The sequence below is a fragment of the Cotesia glomerata genome, linkage group LG1 (assembly GCF_020080835.1).
Source record: "Cotesia glomerata isolate CgM1 linkage group LG1, MPM_Cglom_v2.3, whole genome shotgun sequence".
Lineage (NCBI taxonomy): Eukaryota > Metazoa > Arthropoda > Insecta > Hymenoptera > Braconidae > Cotesia > Cotesia glomerata.
In genome coordinates, this window is record NC_058158.1 from 16,690,090 (window position 1) to 16,714,464 (window position 24,375).

The 24,375-nt window shown below is 36.3% G+C and overlaps 1 protein-coding gene and 1 long non-coding RNA gene across 2 annotated transcripts in view; both read left to right on the forward strand.

Annotated features, from left to right (window-relative positions):
- LOC123275345 (patj homolog) overlaps nucleotides 1-24,375 on the forward strand; it is a gene marked incomplete in the record, with an annotated part of 555,954 nt that overhangs the window by 303,469 nt on the left and 228,110 nt on the right.
- LOC123275362 lies at nucleotides 720-24,114 on the forward strand. Its single transcript, XR_006511671.1, has 3 exons — nucleotides 720-733; nucleotides 13,458-13,460; nucleotides 23,839-24,114. It is a non-coding gene; the product is annotated as an uncharacterized LOC123275362 (long non-coding RNA).

Sequence of the window (24,375 nt, forward strand, 5' to 3'; positions counted from 1 at the left end):
TCAGATCAATAGATTTTGAGAAATCTTCAAAAAACTGAAAAAAAAATTTTTTTCAAATGTGGTTTTTTTGGAATTACTTTTAAACGGTCAAAATCGGTTGATTCGTTCGAGAGATATCGTGAACGAAAGAAAACTGAAAAAAGAGTTTTTTCGGAATAACTCCAAAATTCCTAGCGCGATCAATTCAAAATTTAAGATTCTTCGTGAGGCTTAAAAAACTACGTCGAATGCTTCTAACTGCGTAAAAATCGGTTTATTCATTCAAAAGTTATTGTGGTTTAAACATTCAAAAATAGTGTCATCAAATCTCTATCAGACTTTTGAGCTCGAAGAGCTTTAAAGCATAAGAAAGCAATCTCTTTGAGCTCGGGGAACTCAAAATAACCCACAAATTGTATTTTTGAGCTCGAAGAGCTCAAAAACGTCATTGGTGCAATTTTAAGCGCCTAAGTATGGAATTAGCGGGAAGTTGCAGGGATGGCCTTCAGGGTCAACCGTTTTCCTAATTTTTAACTTCCCGCTACGAAAATCGAAGATTTTCAAAAATCGGAAAGTTATTGTTTTCACCCCGTTTTGCAAAAACCGAGTTTTCATCAGATCTTGACGTTTGAAGGTCACAGGAAGCTTCCCTGACTATCCCCGTGAGGTTGTTACGGCGTCTGTATGTATGTGTGTGTGTGTGTGTGTGTGTGTGTGTGTGTGTGTGTGTGTGTGTGTGTTTGTGTGTGTGAAAGTATGTGAACCGCTTATAACTTTTGAACGGCTTGATCGATTTCATCGCGGTTGGCGCTATTCGAAAGGGCTTGACCAAACTTAGATTTTTAAAACTATTTGGACCGATTTAGATCAATAGATTTTGAGAAATCTTGAAAAAACTGAAAAAAAAAAAATTTTTGAAATGTGGTTTTTTTGGAATAACTTTTAAACGGCTTAATAGTTCAATTCAAAAAACTGATCAGCTTTTAACCTCAAAAAACCACGTCGATCGTCACGAATCCGGTCAAAATCAGTTGATTCGTTCGAGAGATATCGTGAACGAAAGAAAACCGAAAAAAGTGTTATTTCGGAATAACTCTAAAATTCCTAGCGCGATCAATTCAAAATTTAAGATTCTTTGTGAGGCTCAAAAAACTGCGTCAAATGCTGCCAACCACATGAAAATCGGTTTATTCATTCAAAAGTTATCGCGGTTTAAAAATTCAAAAAATAGTGTCATCAAATCCCTATCAGACTTTTGAGCTTGAAGAGCTCAAAAGCATAGGAAAACAATCTCTTTGAGCTTGGAGAGCTCAAAATAATCCACAAATTGTATTTTTGAGCTCGAAGAGCTCAAAAACGCCATTGGTGCAATTTTAAGCGCCTAAGTATGGAATTAGCGGGAAGTTGCAGGGATGGCCTTCAGGGTCAACCGTTTTCCTAATTTTTTTTTGTAGTTTTTTGCGATTTCTCGAAATCTACCGGTCTGAATCGTTCCAAAGCATATTCGAAATCTAAGTTCAGTCAAGCCCTTTCGGGTAGCACCAACAGAGATTAAATTTGTCAAGCCGTTCAAAAGTAATGAGAGGTTTACATGCAATCCACACACACACACACACACACACACACACACACACACACACACACACACACACACACATGGGTGTCGGGACATGGGTGTTTTCGAGAGTATCTACACCGCTTTAAGCACGATGACTCTTCGGAGTGCCCGTCCTGCCCAGGAGCTGCTGAAGACGCGGAGCACGTCTTCTTTGTATGTCCTCGTTTCGATCCACAGCGTGAAGAACTGGAGAGGATCCTGAACCAGAGAATGCAACCAGATTCACTATTAGAAGCAATGTTGTCATCAGAAGCTGCCTGGAACGCTACCAACACGTTTGCAACAGAAGTCCTTAAAGACTTGCGTTCCACCGAAAGAAAAAGAGCAAATAGCAGAAGATAGAAGGAAGATAGTTAACACCTTAGCCACCAGAAGGAAGAGCAGTAGCTAGATCCTCCCTTCACGAAGTAATGCCTGACGGCAGTTTCCATGAGGGATCAGAGGAAAGAAGGAAAAGGGGTTTAGGGTTTAGTGGGTAGGGGCGTTAGTGTCGAGTTAGTATGACGCTGCGTCGAGTCGCCACATATCCAGGCCAAACAGCTATGCCTAGAATCCGTAAAAAGGATTCCCCCCCCTACAAAAAAAAAAAAAAAAAAAACACACACACACACACACACACTCTCACACACATACATATACATACATACATACATACATACATACAGACATACAGACACCATCGCGGGAATAGTCAGGGAAGCTTCTTATGACCTCGAAACGTTTAGATTCGATTAAAACTCAATTTTTGTAAAACGGGGAGAAAACCATAACTTCACGATTTTTGAAAATCTTCGATTTTCTTAGCGGGAAGTTAAAAAAAATGAAAACATTACATTTCATAATCGAAATGTATTATTAATCTTTATTTCAATACATTAGTCATAAAATATAATGAAGTAATGGTAATTTCCACTATAAACTAACACAAAATTAAATTCTTTCAAAAACCTTACCGATAGGCCTTATTTTACTACGGTAGGGTAATAAGGCCTCCGGATAAAGCTTATTAGAAATAGTTATACTATACCTTACATAATTGGTATTAGAGACCAATCATTACTTAAATTCAACAATACTGTTTAAGATGTTGATAAAAATTAAAATAATGATTTCAAATTATTATTAAATAGGAAATTGTAAAGAAATGCTTACCATTTACTCAAACCATTTCTTACGAATTTTTCTGTGCTTTGACAGCATATGACAGATGATGACATATAGAATACAGGGAACATGTATTATGACTCTATAAACTTGTCACGATATTTCTATGCTAGAAGCTTTTACTAGAGTAGTCTTTAGCAGAAGTGGTTATTTTAAATATCATTCCTGTCATATAGTCCTTATTATCCGACAGGCCTTATTACCCGCGGGAACCTAATTTCTAAATGTCAAAATAAATGTTTGCATATATATTGTATGTGTACACATATATTTTGACGTATGTGTTTACATAGATGACAGCATATTCATACATACATGTACACATGCATTTACGTGTATAAATATGAGGCATTCCCATTGATTTTCAAAATAAGACATCACTTTTTTTAATGTCCATAATTTTTTTAATAATGGCCGATTGAGACGTTTTTATGCGGTGATGTATTTCAAACTATAAGTAAGCATATATTTAGCGCAAAAAAATATGTATCAAAATCCATTTTTCACAAATATATTTTTCCATTCGGAACGATTCAATTCTATTATGAATTCGTCAATAAGTATAGCGATGGTAAATTTTTTGATAAACACACACAAAATCCATGATAAAAAGGCACAACACGGTAACAAGCTTATGTGCTAGCCTATTTTTGTTATGCGATTGTAATAAAATAAACAAAATATTTATCGCAGAAAGTTGTATTGAAAAATAATCATAAGTCTTTTAAAATCATTAACAATTTCTTATCCTTGTCAAGTGATCGAATTTGATAAAATGAAGGGAAAAAATTTTTTTTTGATTTTCAAAAATCGAAAAAAAATAGTATTTATCAAGAACTCATAACCGTACCAGCCTAGAAAGTTGTGGATTAAGTAGCAATTTACTGTAAAAAATTTTGAAAAAATCAAAATATGCACTCACTTAAAAACGTGCAATATAAATTTCATTAATCATGTTATTGTATCAGCTCCTCATTCATAAATATTACGACTTTTCAGAGGATAATTATTGGAGCGAGCAAATAAATTAATACTTTTTGTTTATCGTAACGTTTCGCAATAAGTTATTGCTTCCTCAGGCGCTCTATAAACAATGATAATAAATCACATATCACCAAAAAATTGGTAACAGCATGTAAACAAGCATTAAATATCATACATACCAAAACATACAATATTGATCTCGTTTACGTTGTTAAAGCCTTGCCACACTATTATTGTTTATAATGGTCTACATATAACTTGTAATAATTAGATATGAAATTTAGTAATAAAAATTAAATTTAAAAATAATAGCTTTGTAACGGAGTAATCTTTACTCGGTAAATTACCCTTTTTCGGTACTCAGTTATTTATCGACAGGTCACAATGCGCTGTGATCTAAAGCCCTCGCTTGGAGATATTAAGAAAGGCCCAAAGTGGAAAAGCCGGCGTAGTGGTAGTGGGAAGAGCAGAGGAAGCAAGAAAGTAAGAACAAAATTTGGTAAGACTTATTGTGACTGAGTGGCTAGATTGGACGACACGCAAATTTTTCTAAAACATCCAGCTAAGGTAATTATTTTTATTCCGCTTGACCAACGTGGAACGAGGCGATAACACTTTGTTAATTTAACGCTCGCTTGGTCGAATGCCAGCTTGGTTAAATTAATTCTAATTTGTGATAATTTATAATGCTGATTTGTGGTTGCTGGCGTTATAAATAAATATCCAGAGAGCGAGTGATGGTAACCAGAGCTTTGCCGCCAAATCGAGACTACCTCACCAAGAGAGAATTCACGTCAGTACCCGAAGATGAGGAGTTACAGCTCACCGAGGAAGTGTAAATAAAATTATAAAAACTCCAAGTACAAATAACGAGTTAATTATTTCTCTGGTCTGCAACATCAGCCAAGCCGTCATGTCGGCTGAAGGTCACCGCCATTTCGTGCTCGGCCACAATCGTTAGTTTTTTAAGTATTCAAATTAGAAAAATTATAAAACAGTTGATTAATAATGCCAGAACTTATTTCGGGTTATTGGTTGATTTGTTTAGGAAGGTAGACTCGTTTATGTCAGGTTGTCTATTTTACACATTGGCCTGTCTGGGTTAATAATACCAGAAATTTATTTCGGATTATTAATTTCAGACTCTCATGTCATGTCCGGGATTTATTTATTGATAATCATTGGATAATAATTTGGCTTAAGCCAATAGAATAGAATTGAGTAAACCGCTAAATTAAAATTATTTAAGATAAAATGTATTCAACACTAAAATTATTTCCCTAAAATTATTTCAGTGCAAGATTTAGTAATTTGTCATAATTTAAATAAAGCTAGAGTCAGGAATAATTATTAAAAGCAGTATAATTTACAATTAATTGAAATTGCAGTTAATTGAAATTATTTAGTCAAAAAAAATCTGGAAAACGTTTGACCCTAAAGGCCATCCCTGCAACTTCCCGCCAATTCCATACCTGAACGCTTGAAATTGCACTTATGACGTTTCTGAGCTATTAGAGCTCAAAAATACAATTTGAGTATTATTTTGAGCTCTCCGAGCTCAAAAAATAGCTTTTGTATATTTTTGATCTCTTCAAGCTCAAAAGGCTGATAGGAGTTTCAAAAAACAATATTTTTTGAATTTTCAAACTGCAATAATTTCTAAATGAATGAATTGATTTTCACGCGGTTGGCAGTATTCCACGCACTTTTTCAGAATCTATGATATACTTTTGAACACAAACTGATCGAACCGAAAATCTTAGAGAAATTTGAACAATTCACTTTTTCCATCTTGTTCCGCGCGGAAACGCTGAGTAGAGGATACTCAAGATCGAGACTAAACTCTTGGTTCGTTCAAAATAAAATGAACTCAAGTAAAATAAATTCTAAGTTTCAAGATACATAAAATAAAATATAATAGAATATTCGTTTGTCATAATTTTCCGTTTGCGATGAAAATAAAATTTAGTAAAATTTACCGCTGATCACTGGATTAAATAAAGTGGCTTAAAATGAGTAAAATTGTTTGGATTAATTAAAAATAATTTAGACAATAATTAAATTTACTCAATTATCAAAATTTAGTTAACTTAGACTTAAATAAATGGTACAAATTTATTTAGTAAATTCTCGGACATAATGAATGGATTTAATTCTCGATAATTTGGAATTTTAATCTAGATAATTATTGTTGTAGTAATTGAAGATACGGCAGTAATTTAGGAAATAGGAATTTAGAATTCCTAATTCGGAAAATGATTAAAAATTCAGAAATAACAATTAGGTAATAATAGTTGGAAAATTTATAATTAATAATTAAAATTAAGTTGTTATTATTGGAATTAAGAAATAGTGTAAGCGTGAAGAGACTATCTCGGTTTTATGGTATACTCCTCTGGCTTCGGGGTAGTTCTCTTAGAGTAGCGTAAAGTCTGGGGAACAGCGTGTGCTGTGTGGACAGCATGTGTAGTAACGTCAGGGTCCAGCGCAGGGACGTGAGAATCCGTGAGACCACGTGAACTAAGTTAGAGTAGCGTTAGAGTCCAGGGGACAGCGCAAAGTAGATAGAGTAACGTGAGAGACCAGTAGACATCGAGTACTACCACTACGTGAGGGTCTAGCTGGACAGCGCGAAATATACCGTATAAGAGTGGGGTGTGAGTGTGAATTTATTCTATGAAATTTGATAAATTGCTAGAGTGGCCATTATTTCAATTGTAAAAGGGATTGGATAAATAAATAATTTTGTAAAACGAATTTCTGTGTTTAAGTTTTGGTTCCTTTCAGCAATCTCTCACGACCCTGACCTATCACTCCATGTTCTGGTCCAGTTTCAAGATACTGAGTCCAAAAATCCAGTGGCGCCCTTAATAAATAAAAGAGGCGACCAAGAGGAACAGAACACCCCGTTTCAGCTTAGTCGAAACCTGCTGATCACGTCTACATATAATATGGCATGCTGTTTACCATAACATATGACTAGTAGTTTGACGCCATCTAGCTGTAGATCTCGAAACTTCGTTAGCGTGCAAATTTAAATCAACTGAGTTAAAAATAATTAATATCAAAGTCGAAATTTAAAAAAAAAAACAAACACAATTCAAAATTGAAAACAATGACTATACAATTTTTATGTCCGTAACTATTAAAATTGTAAAATTAATATTATCTATTATCTAATGAGATATAGAATCTTTCAAATTCTTTACCTTGTAGTAATTACTCGGAACATTCAAACGTTTGTTCTAAGGAAAAGCATTCGTGAGTTTTCCGTTTGCAAACAGAAAACCCGCCAATGCCTTCCTTCTAAACAATAAAATTATTGCAAAACTAGTTAAGAAAAATTGTATAGTTACAGATATAAACATGAGTATAAATTATGGTGATAAATTAGTTATTAGACAATCTCCCATACTGATTAAGCAATCCATTGTATAAATTGCTGATATTGTTCGTGTCTGTCTTCATATTGATGGTGTCTTCCAGATGAATATAAATCATCTCACTGATGTTCCTGTTGAGATAATTTGATTTCATGTCCAGAATTTTCACGTTGTTAAAATCAAAATTGTGTCCCGTGTCAAAATGATGTTTAGCTAAAACAGTCTTCTGTGGTTTCAGAATGTTTATTAGTTTACAATCATACTTGTGTTGGTATACTTTTTTATGCAGCAATGGCTTAGTTTGTCCAACGTATGACTTGCTACATTCACAGGTGATTTTATAAACCAATTCTGACTGCTTACCTTTAAGGACTTGATCTTTCAATCTCGTGAACAGCAGACCAATCGTTTTTAAATTGTAGAACGCCGGACACCATTCAGTGCCTCTGAAGCATTCCAAGACCCTAAACGATAGTTGTCTGATAAATGGAAATCTGAAGAAGTAGAATTTGGTCCTTCCATGTCTCTCTATTGCTAAGCTGATATCTTGTTTAAATTTTGCCACGCATTTGTTGATAAATCCAGCTGGGTAGTTGTTTCTCTTCAGGATGAGGTATGCATTCTTCAAGTTCTCTTGGTGAAAGGACTCATGACTTGGGGAAATTGCTCTGTCCAATAGTCCCAGTACAACTGATGTTTTTTGCACTGTAGGGTGGTTAGAATTAAAATTAAGTAACCGACCAGCACTGGTTGGTTTGCAGTACCAATCTGTTATTATCCTTCCATCAGCTAACCTTATTGTCAATGTGCCCAAAAATGCTATCCTACACAAGTATGATTGTAAACCAATAAACATTCCGAAACCACAGAAGACTGCTTTAGTTAAACATTATTTTGACACGGGACACAATTTTATTTTCAACAACGTGGAAATTCAGGACATGGAATCGAATTATCTCAACAGTAACATAAGTGAGATGTTTTATATTCATCTGGAAGACACCATCAATATAAAGAGAGACACGAACAATCTCAGCAAGTTATACAATGGGTTGCTTAATTAGTATGGGAGATTGTCTAATAACTAATTAATCACCATAATTTATACTCATATTTATATCTGTAACTATACAATTTTTCTTAACTAGTTTTGCAATAATTTAATTGTTTAGAAGGAAGGCATTGGCGAGTTTTCTGTTTGCAAACGGAAAACTCACTGAATGCTTTTCCTTAGAACAAAGGTTTAAATGTTCCTAGTAATTACTACAAGGTAAAGAATTTGAGAGATTCTATATCTCATTAGATAATAGATAATATTCATTTTAAAATTCTAATAGTTACGGACATAAAAATTGTATAGTTATTGTTTTCAATTTTTTTTTTATTTTAACCCCGCTTTTTAGACTTCTGTCTCTATGGGGGTCCGGCCGAGACCAGAGGGGGACTCTAGGCTGATCGGTACATTAAGTTTGGCAGAATAAGTTTGGCTATATTACATACTTTTTCAGCCTAAAGAGTAATGCGGCGATGGGCCGACTTTGGGGAAACTGCACGCATTTGCCTGTGCCCCACCGGTAGAACAGGGCTTGGGGAAACCATCGAAAAACCCAAGCCTGTACAGCCCGGCGTGAGTTACGAGCACCGATGTTCACTGAAAATTAAATTTCAGCTCACACCGGGATTCGAACCCACGCCTCACCAGTCCCAAGCAAGTATGACAAGCGTTGTACCGCTTAGCCATGGAACTGGCTTATTGTTTTCAATTTTGAATTGTGTTTGTTTTTTTTTTTAATTTTGTCTTTGATATTAATTAATTTTAACTCAGTTAATTTAAATTTGCACGCTAACGAAGTTTCGAGGTCTACAGTTACATGGCGTTAAACTACTAGTCATAGTTATAGTAAACAGCATGACATAGTATACGTAGACGTGATCAGCAGGTTTCGACCAAGCTATTATTTTTAAACTTAATTTTTATTACTAAATTTTCTATCTAATTATTGCAAGTTATATGTAGACCATTATAAACAATAATAATGTGGCAAGGCATTAACAACTTAAACGAGATTAATATTGTATGTTTTGGTATGTATGATATTTAATGCTTGTTTACATGCTGTTACCAAGTTTTTGGTGATATGTAATTTATTATTATTGTTTATAACGCGCCTGAGGAAGCAATAACTTATTGAAAAACGTTGCGACAAACGAAAAGTATTAATTTATTTGCCCGCTCCAATAATTATCTTCGGAAAAGTCGTAAAATTTCATAAATAAAAAAATACATATTAAAAACTTCGAATAATTTGTCTGTATATTTTTTTTCAAAAATTACATGAAAAAACAAAAGTTTTTTATTCAGTGAGTATTTTGATTTGAACCATTCCCTAAAAAGTCATCATCGAAAAACCATACAAAGCGTGGTTTTTTTCAAAGTTCAATATCTTCGGAACCGGTGATCAAAAAATCTCAACATCTCGGAACAAAAGTTTTTTGATGGGTATACTAAAATAAAAAAAAAAATCTGGAAAAAGGTTAACCCTAAAAGGTTAACCCAGTATTAGTGTTTACCAAAGCCTGACTATTGTTGGTTGCATTATCTGCTTATGTGAAAGATCTTTATATATGGAGTTCTTACAACTGTGTAAGAATACATTCGTTCTAAAACTGTTGTTTGTAAACAGAATCAACTTAGTGTAAATTGCTATGTCAGTGTTAGATGACATCTGTAGTAGATGCAAGGCTGTACTTCGAACACCATTCACCTGTGATATTTGTAATAAGTCTTTTCATAAAAGTTGTGTCACTGATTATATCAAGTCTAGACCAGTTGATGATTGCTGCAGACTAAAGTTTAGTTATTTAATCAATTTAGTGGATAATAAAACTAAACAAAAAGTAAATCAACCTCAAACCAGAAACCGTCTTCAATCATTAAGATCGGTAACTTCTAACAACTCATCAACATCTAGTTTTAAATCGGCTAAATCTACTGAGTCTCTTACTAGTATTGGAAGTCGACAAGGATCAACAACTTCTGCTCCGATCACGCCTAGCTCACCATTGTCACCTAACAGAGATTCAGTTTTTCTTCCCGAATCACAAGATTTAATTGATCCATCTACATCTTCAAATCAAACCAAACACATTACAGTTCAAACAAATACTAGTTCATTATCAACGATCTTAGATATCATTGAAACAAATCAAATAGTAGTAAGTTCACCTCCGAGTACAATGGGTTCAAATCAGCTTCCCTCCGATTGGTCTTCACTATCTACAGATGACAAACTTACATTAGTGATGAAGTCAGTTGCGCAAATACCAGTGCTTACGACTGAATTTAAGACATTGTCTTCAAAAATTGACGATTTTGGTTCTCGATTAAATTTGATACAAATTGAACAATCTAATACCAAAGAAGCTCTTAACTCTATAAACACTAATGTAAATTTGAACACTACCAATATTATCAAACTGAGAAATGAGCTTGAAACCATCAAAGAAGATACACGAAAAATTCTAAAAGCTTAGCTGATCAACATGCCTTAATCTCAAGTGTTGCATTAAATGATTCTTCTGGAGTCCTGCCTTATTCACAAGTTACATCAGAATTGGTTATCTCAGGCATTCCAGATTCAGTTGTCCAAGGTTCATCTGAAATGGAGATCACTTCTAGTGTATTCAACGCTCTCAAAGTACCTGAACTCAAGTCTGACATACTTTCTACTAGGATAATAGAGAAGAGAACCAAAAATTCTTCAAATAATGTAAAAGATAATGCAAAACCTATTTTGCACTCAATCATAGTTAAACTTAAATCTCCTCAAATACGAGATTATATTATTAATAGTAAGAGAAAGCTTAAAACATTACTAGTTAAAACTGTCTTCCCGGATACGGCAAATGTTTCTAAGGATTTATTATATGTTAATGAATTTTTAAATGCTGAAGTATATAAATTGTTACTTATAACTAAGTCTAAGGCCAAAACTCTACGTTTTAAGTATGTTTGGGTGCAAAATAGTTCGATTTTTGTTAAAAAAGATGACAATACTACTAAAATTAAGATCTGTTCTGAAGCCGATCTCACTAAACTTGATTAACGTCACTTAGAATTAACTGATAATCCAAATCCTCAGTCCATGTCTATAAGGTTCTTAAGTTTGAATATTAATAGTTTTAATGGTCATGTTGCCCAATTTCTAGATCTAGTTGCAGATACAAAACCACATATCATTGCTATAACTGAAACATGGCTCAAACCGCTACAAGACAATTCTTTACTTAACTTAGAAAACTTTACAGTCTTTAGAAGAGATAGAGGTTTAACTCATTCCGATAATGGGTGCTTCATTAAGGGTAGGGGTGTGGCATGTTTGGTCCACAAGTCATTAAAAGCTAAAGTCATCTATGTACCTAATACAAATAATATAAATCAACCTGAATATTTAATTCTCGAAGTCGTTTCACAGACTGGAAATCGCTTATTACTATCAGTAATCTATCGTAGGCCTCAAGGTAATCTTTTAGATGAATTTTTTAATGTAATTTCTAAATTAATGATAAATTACAAAAATTTAATAATTACGGGAGACTTGAATTTTGATCTGTTAGAATCCTCTATAACACCTAATCATTTACAGTCATTTATCACGGAATTATCATTATTATGTGTCCCGTTTGGTGCTACTCACCATTCAAATAACAAAGATTCGTGGTTAGATGTTATTATTCTTGATAATCAATTCAAAATGGTCAATTTTTGTAAATCTAATCAACCCTTTATAAACGGACATGATTATCTTGTATGCGATTATAAGTTTGATTTCGAGAAGCCTTCGGCGAAAATTATAAATTATAGAGACTTTTCTAAAACTAGCCAAGAAGCTATGAGCAATGCCCTGATGCAATCTCTTAAAATTGATAGTGAACTCATAGAAAATTCTGATCCTAATTATTTAACTAGCTTATTTCATGAGACTATTATTGAAATTCTTGAAGAATTTGCACCTATTCGTTCACGCAAAATTACTCATGTTCCTAATCCCTGGGTCACAAAAGAACTTAAAACCAAGTGCAAAGAACGTGATACTTTGTATAAACGTGCAAAAAGAAATAATAATAAGGACCTATTAAATCTTTTTAAAATTAAAAGAAAGGAATTAAAAATAAAGCTTACGGAGGCTCGTGAAAATTATTTATGCAATGCACTGAGTAATATTCCATTAGGTTCAAATGTATGGAGTAAACTTAAGCATTTGGGGTTAATTAAAGGTTCAAATTCATCGCGCTTAAATTTCTTTGACTCGAGAGAATTAAATAATCACTTTGCAAAAATAGTAAGACATCATCCACCATGTAATGAAGCAACCTTTGAAGAAATTAAATTGTCTCATAGTAGTTTGGTAAATTGTTCCTTTGTATGGACAGAGATTGACATTGTAGATGTAACAAAAGCTCTTCATCTCACTCTCAACAAATCTAAGGGTAAAAGTCCGGATGAATTAAATCTTTATTGGCTAAAAAACAATATTCCCCAGATAACAATCTTTCTTACACAGCTTTTTAATCGATCTTTAAATACTGCTATCTTCCCTCAAGCTTGGAAGGCAATTTACATCTTACCATTGAACAAGACCTCTCCACCGCGTTCCCTCTCTGATACACGACCCATTGCAAATACTTCACATCTAAGTAAGGTTTTCGAGAGAATAATTGCTAACCAAGTAGTTACATATCTTGAGGATAATAATCTTATTGATAAATATCAATCAGGGTTCAGAAAACATCATAGTACTCAATCTGCCCTATTAAAATTAACAAATGATATTTCCAGAGCTATGGATAGTAATCAATTAACTCTAATAGTCTTTTTTGATTTGACCAAAGCATTTGATTATGTTAACCACAAAATTATTATAAAAACCTTGATAGAATTAGGATTTTTTCCTGAGACAGTTAAGTGGTTTCTGTCCTGCTTATCTGATAGGTCGCAACCTGTACTTGATGGAGATGGTAAGCCAGTTGAGTTTAAAACTACAACATCTGGAGTTCCTCAAGGGTCTGTTCTAGGATCCATATTATTTCTATTAGTTATGAACTCTGCGGCTAAACGACTTACTTATACAAATCATGGTTTATTTGCTGATGATAAATATATTTATTACATTGTTATAGTCATCAAATCCATGAAGCTACTAGACAGTTGAACCTAGATGCTCAAGCAGTAGTTGATTGGGCCAGAGATAATGGGTTAGAAGTAAATCTACTTAAAACTAAAGCAATGGTAATGGGATCAAATAACAAAGTAAAAGCTCTTATGCGAGAAGGTATTCCAAAGCTAGAAATTGATGGTGTACCTCTACCTTATATTGAATCAATCAAGTGCCTTGGAGTTCATTTTACGTGTAATTTATTGTGGAACTTACACACATCAAAAACTATAAGTAAAATCAATTCGGCATTATATAGCCTGAAATTACGTAGAAATATTTACACTTCATCAATTAAAAAATTACTTGTATCGGCAACTATTTTACCGTTAATTGATTATTGCTCTATAGTATTATTAAATGCAACTGATGAAAATGATTGTAAACTCCAGCGTTCTTTAAATTCAGCAATTCGCTTCATCTTCAATTTAAAGCGAGATGAACATGTCTCGCCTTATAGACGTGAACTGGGATGGCTCTCGATAAAGAGTCGTCGAATTTATTTTACTTGTTGTTACTTTTATAAATTATTAGAAATTGGTAAACCTAGCTATTTGCGCGAATTATTTCAAGAAGACCTTACTGTAAGACGCTCTGAGAGACTAGCAGCCAAGAAAAATAATATTCTCTTTAAATTCCCAAATTTCAGTACCACTCATTATGAGTCTTCTTTCGTAATTACAGTTATACGATTATGGAAAGAACTACCAGAGGACATTATAAATTCATCAAGCTTGGAGGTTTTCAAAAATAAAATTTTTTATTATTTATTTAATTTAGATGTTTGATCATAAACTGTTGTAAATGCTTCTATCATTACTTTATTAATCTTCAAACTTCGTTAACCTTCTTTATATAGCTTCTTTTTAATTTAAAGTTTCCTACCTGTCTCTTTAGTAACATCAAAGATTCTTAAAATTATTAGTTAATTCTTCATAAATTAAATTTTTATATTAATTTTTAATGTAGTATATAATATTATCACCTATCTAAAAATATTTTTGTGTAAAACACTTTAAATATTTATAAGTTAAACTGCACAATAATGTAAAATTATATGTATACTGACTCTTTGTCATTCGGCAACTGCCTTGACATAATTTTGTTAATAAACTAAACTAAACTAAACTAATAGCCATCCCTGCAACTTCCCGCTAATTCCATATCTAAGCGCTTAAAATTACACTTATAACGTTTTTGAGCTCTTCGCACTCAAAAAAATAATTTGTATGTTATTTTGAGCTCTATGAGCTCATCGAGTTAGTTGTTAAGCTTACGAGCTCTTCGAGCTCAAAAGTCTAATAGAAGTTTGATAAAACAGTATTTTTTTAATTTTCAAGCTGCAATAATTACTGAATAAATGAACTGATTTTCACGCGGTTGACAGTATTCTACGCAGTTTTTTTTATTCTATTATAAACTTTCAAGCACAAACTGATCGAACCGCAAATCTCAGAGAAATTTGAGAAATTCAGTTTTTCCAAATTTTTTCGACAACGATAACTCACAAACTAATTAACCGATTTTCACATTCTTGATGGCGATCGAAGTGGTTTTTTGGGCTCTAATTATTATTTTATTTTATCAAAAATGATCTAAAGATAAATGTCGAAGTTATATGGAAAAAACACTTTTTTCGAAATTTTTCGTTTTCGATAACTCTTGAACGAATCAATCGATTTTGACGGAACTGAGGGCAGTCGACGTGATTTTTTAAATTTAAGAGAGGATAAGCTTTTGGTATTGATCGGTAAAGCCGTTTAAAAGTAATTCCAAAAAAATGATTTTTTGAAATTGTTATTTTTGAGATTTCTCAAAATCTAGCAAACCAAATCAATTTAAATTTCTACAAAATTTGATAGCAATGATACTCTTTCGATCACCACCTATGTCGATCCGATCAGCCGAGCCGTTCAAGTTATAAGAAGTTTAGACACACACACACACACACACACACACACACACACACACACACACACACACACACACACACGAAGTAATGCCTGACGGCGGTTTCCATGAGGGATTAGAGGAAAGAAGGAAAAGGGGTTTAGGGTTTAGTGGGTAGGGGCGTTAGTGTCGAGTTTTAGTATGACGCTGCGTCGAGTCGCCAAATATCCAGGCCAAACAGCTATGCCTAGAATCCGTAAAAAGGATTCCCCCCCCCTAAAAAAAAAAAAAAAAAAAAACAAAAAAACACACACACACACACACACACACACATACACACTGAAAACCCAAGAATCATGGAGAAAAGCTGGACCAGTATATCGACTGAGTGCCCTACGAGTAGCTAGTGCCTCCCGCACTATATCAGAAGAAGCAGTGTGCGTCATTGCCAGAACCCTACCTCTTAGAGTTCTAGCAGAGGAAAGACGAGCCCTTTACCAACGAAAAAGTTCAACTGAACTGAGCCCTGAAGAACTTGGAATTGAAGAACGGCAGAACAGCATAGGCCGATGGCAACTACAATGGGATGCTGTAGAGAAGGGTAGGTGAACGCACCGCCTCATACCTCGGATCGACATTTGACTTAACCGGAATCACGGCGAGATCAATTACTATCTTACGCAGATGTTGTCGGGACACGGGTGTTTTCGAGAGTATCTACACCGCTTTAAGCACGATGACTCTTCGGAGTGCCCGTCCTGCCCAGGAGTTGCTGAAGATGCGGAGCACGTCTTCTTTGTATATCCTCGTTTCGATCCGTAGCGTGAAGAGTCCGAGAGGATCCTGAACCAGAGAATGCAACCAGATTCACTAGGGGAAGCAATGTTGTCATCAGAAGCTGCCTGGAACGCTACCAACGAGTTTGCAACAGAAGTCCTCAAATACTTGCGTTCCACCGAAAGAAGAAGGGCAAATATCAGAAGATAGAAGGAAGATAGTTAACACCTTAGCCACCAGAAGGAAGAGAAGTAGCTAGTTCCTCCCCTCACGAAGTAATGCTTGACGGCGGTTCCCATGAGGGATTAGAGGAAAGAAGAAAAAGGCTTTAGGGTTTAGTGAGTAGGGGCGTTAGCGTCGAGTTTTAGGATGACGCTGCGTCAAGTCTTCACATATCCAGGCGAAACAGCTATGCCTGGAATCCGCAAAAAGGATTCCCTCCTCTGAAAAAAAAAAAAAAAAAAAAAACACACACACACACACACACACACATACAGCCACATGGACTCCATCGCGGGAAGAGTCAGGGAAGCTTCATGTGGCCTTAAAACGTCGAGATCTGATGAAAACTCGATTTTCGCAAAACGGGGTAAACCAATAACTTCCCGATTTTTGAAAATTTTCAATTTTCTTTCTTAGCGGGCAGTCTAAAAATTGAGGAAATCAGAAATTGAAATTTTTCAAACCATCTGATTTGGCATGGAATGATTCATATATATGAGAAACTTTCTATGGATATAGTCACTCATCACGATATCTCGGGAACCTTCGGACCTAGAAACTTGAAATTTGGTAGAAAATTTACTTTTGCCATGTTGAGGTCAGTCAAGACTCGATTTTAAGAAATTATTTTCCCAAACGGGCTTGCAGGGGCGTTAACAATGAAAAATTCTCGTTTTTAAACTATAGCTCCTATAGACTCCAAATATGATAAGAATCTTTCGTAAGAAATGAAAAAATAGTCTATGAACGAATTCTACGATAGCTCACCCCGAAGAAGGTTGCGGGGGTGGGCATTAACAATGGAAATTTTGAATTTTTAAGCCATAGCTCCCACAAACTACAAATTTAGCTAGACTCTTCTATATGTGATGCAGAAAGGATCTAAAAGCAGATCTTACAACAACCCACCGCCAATAAGGATTGCGAGGGTGGGCGTTAGAATGTTAAATTTCCATTTTCAAACTGTAATCTCTACACACTTGAAATTTGGTAGGAATCTAATATTTGTCATGTTGAAATGGTCTTGAATAGAATCTTACGAAATTCTTCTTCCAATAGAGATTGCGGGGGTTTGTGTTAGAATGTCAAATTTCTATTTCCAAACTGTTACTTCTACACACTCCAAATTTGGTAAGAATCTTCGTATTTGATGTCAAGTTCAGATAAAAATGGATTTTATAAAATTCCAACTCCAAAATGGATTGCAAAAGCATTAACAATGGAGAACTCTAACTTCCAAACAATAGTTTCTAAGGACTTAAAGCTTTGTAGAAACTTTTATTTATATTCTAGAAATCATCTCGAATAGAATCTTATGAAATTACTCCCCCACAAAGAAGTACGGGGGTGTTAGCTATCAAAAAATCCGTATTCTCAAAATACAGTTCCTACAGATATAAAAATTGAAAGATTCCAAGAGAAATAGGAAATTACAGCGATGTCCTCCAAGGTCAACCGTTTTAAATATTTTTCTTTCTTAATAATTAGATATCAGCTAAAAACGAATTTCGCGATAATTGACTTCATATGTGGGTAATTTCAGAGTGGTGAGTAGAATGTAAAAAAAGTTAGGAAAATGGTTGAGTTTAAAGGCCATCCCTGCAACTTCTCGCTAATTCCATACTTGAGCACTCAAAATTGCACTTATTACGCTTTAGAGCTCTTTGAGCTCAAAAATATAATTTTCGTATCAATTTAAGCTCCCCGAGCTCCTAAGTCTGGTAAAAGTTAAAATAACACTATTTTTTAAATTTCTACACCACAATAACTTTTAAATGAATGTACTGATTTTCACGCAATTAGCAGCATTCGACGCAGTTTTTTGAGCCTCATGAAGAATCATTAAGTTAATACGTGATCGTACTCGGAATTTCGAAGTAATTCCGAAAAAACAGTATTTTCAGTTTTCTTTCGTCAACGATACGAACGAATAAACCAATTTTGACTAACTTGGTGGCGATCGACGTAGTTTTTTAATATCAAAAGCTGATTAGTTTTTGAAATCGATCGGTAAAGCCGTTTGAAAGTTATTTAAAAAAAACCACATTTAAAAAAATTTTTTTTTTCGTAGATTTTTTGAGATTTCTCAAAATCTACTCGTTTGAATCGGTCGAAATTGTATTCAAAATCTAAGTTTGGTCAAACCCTTTCGTATGACACCAATCACGATGAAATCGGTCAAGCCGTTCAAAAGATGTGAGAGGTTTACAAACATTCACACATACACATACACACATACACACACATATACACTCACACACATACAAACATACGGACATCATCGCAAATGGTTATTCGGGGAAGCTTCCTAGGACTTCAAAACGTCAACATCCGTTCGAAAACTCGATTTTCGATAAGCAGGTTAACACCAATAACTTCCTAACTTTTGAAAATTTTTATTTTTAACTTCTCGCTAAGAAAATCGAAGATTTTCAAAAAATCGGGAAGTTATTGTTTTCGACCCGTTTTGCAAAAATCGAGGTTTCAACAGATCTCGACGTTTTCAAGCCCTAACCAGCTTTCCTGACTATTTTCACGATGATGTCCGAACATCTGTGTGTGTGTGTGTGTGTGTGTGTGTGTGTGTGTGTGTGTGTGTGTGTGTGTGTGTGTGTGTGTGTGTGTGTGTGTGTGTGTGTGTGTGTGTATTTGTGTGTGTGTGTTTTGTTTTTTTTTGTTTTAAGGAGGGGGAATCCTTTTTACGGATTCTAGGCATAGTTGTTTGGCCTGGATATGTGGCAACTCGACGCAGTGTCATACTAAAACTCGACGCAAGCGCCCCTACCCACTAAACCCTAAACCCCTTTTCCTCTTTCCCCTAATCCTTCATGGAAACCGCCGTTAGGCATTACTTCATGAGGGGAGGATCTAGCTACTGCTCTTTCTTCTGGTAGCTAAGGTGTTATTTTACCTTTCTTCTAGTTGTTGTCATTTGCTCTTCTTCCTTCGATGGAACGCAAGTCTATAAGGACTTCTGTTGCAAATGTGCTGATGGCGTTCCAGGAGGCTCTTGATGACAACATTGCTTCTACTATTGTCTCTGGTTGGATTTTCTTCTTTAGGATCATCTCCAGCTCATCTCGCTGTGGGTAAAATCGTGGGCACTCAAAGAAAACGTGCTCCGCGTCTTCATTGATTCCTGGGCAGGACGGGCACTCCGGTGAATCATCATGCTTGAAGCGGTGAAGATACGTCCGAAAACATCCATGTCCTGACAACAACTGCGTCAGATGGTAATTGACCTCGCCATGACTTTGGTTTAGCCAAACGTCGATCTTCGGTATGAGACGGTGTATCCATCTCCCTGTTGTCGCGGCGTTCCACTGCAATTGCCATCGTGCGATGCTGTTCTGCCGTTCTTTAGCTCTGAGTTCCTCGGCACTTAGTGTGGTTGTCCTCTTTCGTTGGTAAAGGTTTCGTCTTTCCTCAGCTAGGACTCTGAGCGGCAAAGTTTCGGAAATGACACTGCTTCCTCTGATATTGTTCGAAAGGCGCTGGCTACTCTTAGCGCGGTCAGTCGGTAAACTGGACATGCTTTCCTCCATGGTTCTTGGATCTCAAGTGCGTCGGCCCAAATGGATATACCATATGTGAGGACTGATGTAACTACTGATGATAGCAATGACCTCCTTGTCTGCTTCGGGCCACCGATGTTGGACAATAATCGTACTAGGTTAGCTACTTCTGCTGATGCTTTGGCGGTCACGTGTTCAACTTGTTGTTTGAAGTTAAGTCGGGCATCGAGCATCACTCCCAGATATCGAATGAATGGTTGGGATATGATTTCTTGGTCTCCGACGTTTAGATTGATCGTTTCCACTACTTTTCTGCTAGTGATAAGTACAGCCTCGGTCTTTTGTTTAGCCAGTTGCAGATTTACTGTGTCCATCCACTGGTTAATTCGCTCAAAGTTGATAGCGAACATATGTTTTATCTCATCAAGATGCTTGGCGACGATTACTACGGCTACGTCGTCCGCGTACGCTACCAGTTTGACATTTCTTGGTAGTCTCAGCAATCCGTTGTACATGACATTCCAGAGAAGTGGACCGAGAACAGAACCCTGCGGTACACCTCCAGTAACATCATACTCCTTTGGACCATTCTTCGTGTCATATCTCAGGACTCTATCTGTGAAGTAGCTAGCGACTATCCTTCGTAGGTATCCTGGTACGTTCATCTCTTGAAGGGCTTGCATGATGCAATCCCAGTTGGCGCAGTTGAAGGCATTTTTTATGTCTAAAGTTGCCACCAGGCAATATTTCTTCGTTCCCCCCTTCCATCTGGTACCGGCGATTGCGTCTTTGGCTATACCGACAACCAGGTTGATCGCGTCCAGGGTTGATCGTCCTTTCCGAAATCCGTACTGATTGTCTGCTAAGAGTGGATCGACAACTGCTTCTATCCTTTGGTGGATTATACGTTCTAGTATCTTACCGGCTGTATCTAGCATGCAGAGTGGACGATAAGATGACGGTTCTTCCGGTGGCTTTTTCCCTTTAGGAAGTAGTACCAGCCGTTGTTGTTTCCACTTCCGAGGGAAAATCCCTTCCTTCAAGCAGATGTTGTAGACGTCGAGGAATAACGCTGGCGCTGCTTTAATGGATGTTTTCAAGGCAATATTAGAGATTCCGTCGAATCCCGGTGCTTTATTATTCCCGACGCGGTTACAAGCTTCCATCAGTTCTTCTTTCGTGACAGGTGGAATATCATTCAGTTCGTCCTGTGTCAACAGATAGTTGAAAACGCGCTATCGTGATAACAGCGCAGTCACGATCTTCTGTAAGAGTTGAGGACACGTAGGAGACGGCATTGGCTGATATTTCAGGTGTGCCATGACTACCTTGTAAGGTCTATCCCACAAGTCTTTGTCCACCTCGTTGATAAGCTCTTTCCAGCAGTTCTTCTCGCTATTCTTGATGGCTTTGTTTAAATGTCGACGAGCTTTCTTGTATTCTGCGACTAGTTCCGCTGAGTCAGGCCGCCGATAACCACGCTGAGATATTCTTCTTTTCTTGAGACACTCTTTCCGTAGAAAGCTGATGTGTTCGTTCCACCAGTGCACCGAAGGTCTTTGGTTCATGCCCCGTTTACCGGTCTTCTTAGCCGGTCTTCTAGGATTCTGGTCCTTTGATACTTCCCAGAGAATCGCATTGTGATCGCTGGCCGTGTAGATCTCCATCACCTTCCAGTCGTAGTTTCCTCTAATGAGGCTGCTGCTGACAAAAGTAAGATCCACAATAGAACTTGCGTCTCCTTTAGTGTACGTCAGCGCATCGCCGCTGTTTAACAATACTACATCTAACGTAGAAAAATCTTCCAGTAGTTCTTCACCTCGAGCGTTGGTGTGTTTGCTGCCCCATTCCACTGCCCAGGCGTTGAAGTCTCCAGATATTGCCACTGGGTAGTACTGCTTCGCGTCCTCCGTCAGTCGAACCAGAAAGTCCATGAATTCAACAATAGTGAGGCTAGGTGGTGCGTAGCAGCTATAAAAGCGGATGCCATCTACCGTTGCTACTACAAAGCCGGCGCTGCCATTGTTAACGACCCTCTGGAAGGGGAGCTTGCGACAGGACCATATGACAGCTTTTGTGGTGCAGTCAGTTTCCCATGGTTGGCCGCCGAGGTGTTTATACGGTTCCGATATAAGCACAAGGTCAAGCTTCTGTTCACGTACTGTCTGCATGAGCAAATTATGTGCCGCCTCACAATGGTTGATGTTTAGCTGCAGTATTCTCATTTTCGTTTATCAGTTATCTTCTTGAGTGCCTCTTGGTATACTGGGCATCTGCTTGTGCCGGCATAATGGGCGTTATTCTCTGTAACGGGTTGATCCGCACACAGTGCGCATTTAGCAGGCTTATTACATTCGGCGATTTTGTGTCTCGCTTCTCCACATTTAATGCAAAGTTTGGAGCGGTCGACTTCACTTGTGCACTGAACCGCACGGTGTCCAAAATGCCAGCATTTATAACATCGGACTGGTCTTAGTACTGTTCTAATACGACAATTGGTCAAGCTGATCTTAATCTTGCCGTGTTCTCCTACCACTTTCTGCGCTACCGTTGCTGCCAGAGTCACCGACGCAATCTGTGTTCTGCTACGTAAGACCTTACGAATTTTAATGGCCTCTACTGTTATACCACAATCGTTTACCTTTGCCTCTTGTAAAGCTGTTAAAATGTCATCTTTATTTGTAGTATCGTCAATATCGCGAATTTCCAGGTCTTCTTCAGGCCCTGTACTAATGACATTTGCGTTCTCCTTAAGTACTCCCACGATAGTCTTCTGCAGGTCTTTACCTCTATCACTACTGCCTTTCGACAGCGTGATGAGAATGTTCCCTGTCGCGGTCCTGCGTATCTTCTCGACTGTGTTGCGGACCTGATCCGGGCGAACGTCCACCTTGATACGTGTAAGTATTTCAGAATACTTAACTTCTTCCTAACCAAGCTATTGACGGGACACGGGCAGTTCAATGCCTATCTTTTCAAGATGAGTCTGTACAGCACACCAACGTGCAAATACTGCCCAGACAAAATTGACAACGCCAAGCACACGTTCTTCGAGTGTGATCGGTGAAAGGGCTACAGAAACAGCACCGAAGAAACTACTGGCACCACGCTCTCCCCCGAGAACTTGATAGCCTGCATTCTCAGAAAAGAAAATAATTGGTCAGCTGTTGCATCCTACGCGAAGCGCCTTCTAAAAGCAAAAACCATAGAAAGAGATCAGTAACCGAGAGCAGGCGTCGTAAGATGCAATATGGACTGGATTGAAGTAATGCTTACGCGGTTCCGATTCAGTCATCTCCGTACTATCCACGGAGGAAGAGGGAGGAGTTTTTTTTTAGTGGGTAAAAATCCCAAACTAACGACCATCATCTTTCAATGATAGCGGTATCTTTAGAAGATTTTTTTTGCTTCTCTATAAAAACACACACACACACACACACACACATACGTGCATACAGACATAGTGACAACATCGCAGGAGTCATCAGGGAAGCTTCCTGTGCCCTTGAAACGTCGAGATCTAATAAAAATTCGATTTTTGCAAAACGCGGTGAAAACAATAACTTCCCGATTTTTGAAAATCTTCGATTTTCTTAGCGGGTAGTTAATAATAAAAATGAAACGTAAAATTTAATTTATTTTCTCTTACAATTCACCCAGCAAAGTAGGCCGGAACGGCTAGTAATAAATCATAGACATCGTGTTTTCTAAAAATCAAATTCTAGCATCTAATTGATCAATAAAAAAGTGTAATAACTCAAAAACTACTTAAGTTTTGAGAAATGCTAAAAAAATTGTATTCTGTTAATTATTTTCACTATTCTAATTTGCTCGCTATGGAAGTAATTTTAAATCATCTCGTAAATTTTCAGGCAAATTTAAATGTATACTATATATACCCTATGAAATATATTGTTATATCTTCTAATATATATTCTCAGTACGTATTCGCTGGTGTATGACTTTTTCTTAATCTAAGGTTATTTATGACAATGCGATAAGAGAGTAATTATTGACGTTATTGATTATTTTCCAATAATGATTTTCAATACTACTGCAACAACTCTGCTAATATTATCATTTTGTTACAGGTTTCTTATTGCCATCGAGAACCACAATACTCAGAAGAAACAGTCTAATCCTGCTATAGAACTGATTAATAAGTTACTTTAGAACCATTCCAAACTTATGAAGTTAATTGTTACCAAAATAAAATTCTCAATAGTCTTGAAATCGTCCTCAAAAGATGTAATTGCACTTACAAATGATTGTCATCAAAAACACCATGAGTTCTCTTTTTAGATGTTTTTTTATAACATTTCTTGTTAATAAATTTGTGCTTTTAGTAGTAATATCAAATCATAAAACCAATGGAAAATTTTACATCATTTATCGATGATCAACAATATCCATTTCCTACAATATCTATTCCTTCATTTTTATTGTAATTCTAGTTTAGAGCTTATCTGAATCACTAAAACCGTCACCATTCTCTGATTGCGTTGTAAACGCAACGAAGTCTAATTCGATCGAGCCAAAAATTTTAAAGTAATTCCGAAAAAACACTTTTTTCGGTTTTCTTTCGACAACGATAACTCACAAACGAATCAACTGATTTTGACCGGGCT